The sequence below is a fragment of the Tiliqua scincoides genome, chromosome 1 (genome assembly GCF_035046505.1).
Source record: "Tiliqua scincoides isolate rTilSci1 chromosome 1, rTilSci1.hap2, whole genome shotgun sequence".
NCBI lineage: Eukaryota > Metazoa > Chordata > Lepidosauria > Squamata > Scincidae > Tiliqua > Tiliqua scincoides.
Window position 1 is genome coordinate 150670895 of NC_089821.1, and position 2681 is coordinate 150673575.

The following is a 2681-nucleotide window of genomic DNA, read 5'->3' on the forward strand; positions in this document are numbered from 1 at the left end:
ATCAGTTTAGAGAATGTGCATTGTATAGATTTGTATATTTTAAGAAATTAATACCCCGACTTTCCCATGCCGAAGCAAATGCCCAAGGCAGCTTACAAAGCTTTAGAATCAAGTACAGAGTATCATAAGTAAAAACATCAAGCAATGCCATAAAACATTAACTTTAACATTACATGGTGAAAAACAAATACCCAAAACAAAGCAAATTTTAACGGAAAAACAAAAAAGAACTCATTGAGTCAGCGGTGGACAGATAAGTCCAAGGAGGCCATCAAGACACAGTATGACAGAGGCGCAGAGGGGAAATATCCACTTAGCAACCAAATACCAGTCAAAAGAGGTATGTTTTGAATGCTTGCCAAAAATCTATGAGAGAGAGAGAGAGAGCAGTTCTCAGTTCCCCTGGGAGGGCATTCCAGAGCTGTGGCACCACCACAGAGAAGGCTTGCCCCCAACCTGCCACCCCTCTCACCTGGGACAAAGGTGGCACTTATAGAAGAGCCCCTTCAGCTGACCTGAGAGCGCAGGCTGGAATGTATGAAGGAGTTGGTCTTTCAGGGAGCCTGGACCCAGGTCACGGAGAGCCTTAAAGGTTAAAACTAGCACCTTGAATTGGGACCGGAAGCAGATGGGCAGCCAGTGTATACAGGTTCTAGGTTCAGTCTCCAGTATCTCCAATCACAAAGGGAATGCAATACAGTTATAAGGACCCCATATGAAGACCCTAGAGATCCATCACACATCACACACACCCATGAAAGACAATACTGGCCCTAGATATAATAATGAAAAATGGATCGGTAGCCTGTTTCACCAGAAGATAGCTTCATGTGGTCCAGTGATTGATCCAGCAAGAAGAGCGGCTGTGTCAGCATGACAGTAAATTATGCACAAGTGGCGGCCTGAGGCACCAGGTATATGGCCAAAAACCAATTGTTACAAGAAAGAAACTGATAGTATAGATTTGTGGAGGATTACATTCCAGATTATAGTGGAATTTCAGAAATGGAGATGCTTTGGTTGTGTCTCCTTTGATTTATTCTCTCCTTTTATCAACTCCATTTTAATAGTTCCTCGCCCCTGTTTTTCCCCTCCTTTGGTGTCAAAAGCAAAGCAAAACAGCCACATTTTCTCACATTTTCCGTTGAGGAGTGGAAGGCGGAACACGGCTACTGCGATGCTCCCAGCAGATCATGTGAATTAGATAAGAGCCTTTTGTTTTCCATTTAATCTTTTGCTGTCTGGAATGGCTTTTCTGCAGACCTGAATAACTGCCCACAATCAGGGGCTTGACATGTAGGGGTCATTTAATACGCTGTTATTTCAAAGACAATTGTCAGAGTGACTCACTGCCCATTATTAACTCTGTGGAGCTGGAAGAGCAACAAATTGCTACAGGAGTGTGGAACGATACATGGGATGTGTTGGGCAGCAGTAAGGTTTCCTAATCAGTTAACACCCCCAGTAAGAAGAGCAAATCCCATTGGATTCCTGCAGATTTTGTCCTCATTGTCAGGGGCGCTGAGGAATGCCAGGCCTTTGAGCTGCCCGTTTTGGGATGCAGTGCCCTATTATTTGATGCCTCCTTCACAACAGGGCACAGCATAATTGCTGCATTCACACACAGGGCTTCGCTGTCTCTTTGCTCTCATTGTCATACCCAGGAGCGCTTTTGGATCAGTAATGGAACATGCCAGAGCTCATAACACAATTGCTTTTGTCCAGACAAGTCCATCATATGCAGCAGCATATACAATCTGGTTGGATGCTGGAGACATCTATGATTTTTTGGCTGTTCTGTGTCTTTCAACCTCCCTTTCCAGTCATAGCTGGAGCATCCTGTCTACAGTGAGGGGGGCCAGTTCTTCAATCAGGCTCCACTTGGTACCCTGATGTTGCCTGCTGCCACCTCCTACAGAAGAAGGGGGAACATATCAGCTCTAATGAGCTCCAGGTAGGCTGGTGCAAAACTATTTTCTAAAGAGTAACAGGATTTCGAAAAAGCACAACTTCTATTTCTGTGCCTGGCGTCTGCTTTTATTTATTTATTTGCAAATATTTATTTCAGAGTTGCTTGGTGACTTGTTCGCCTACATTTCCATCCAGCAGGCAGTTCTTTCAGCCATGAGGTTCTTTCAGCCTCTGTGCCTGGCAGATGAGAACTTTGAGTGCATACTAGTAATGGTTGGCAACCTTCAGTCTCGAAAGACTATGGTATAAGCCTACAGCACCTGGTATTCCCAGGCGGTCTCCCATCCAAGTACTAACCAGGCCTGACCCTGCTTAGCTTCCGAGATCAGACAAGATCAGGCATGTGCAGGGTAACAGTTGCTACAAGTAATTTTAGGATGAAAAGAAAAATTCACACAAACTCAGGCCCCAGTTTTTTCTACTAGGTATAACTCTCAGCCTGGATTCCTAACACAGAACTACATAATGGCCAAACACCAAATATGTCTTTCAGGTACAAATCTTTGAGTCTGTGACAGCCAATGCCATAGGCCACCTTGGCAATCACTAATAAGACAACATCACAAATGACAACAGTATTCAATGCAGGCAACCATTCAATCTGCCGGCACCACCCAATAGCTTTAGGAAAAAAAAAAACCTCAGAGGTACATATTAGGTTTCCAAAAGTGGCCATCCCACACATGAAGATTCCTGCATGAAACATTTGT

At 44.2% G+C, this 2681-nt stretch overlaps 1 pseudogene; it reads right to left on the bottom strand.

Moving 5' to 3' along the window:
- Positions 1-2219: 2219 nt before the first annotated feature.
- Positions 2220-2339, bottom strand: LOC136638092 (5S ribosomal RNA; annotated as a pseudogene).
- Between the last annotated feature and the right edge of the window lie 342 nt (positions 2340-2681).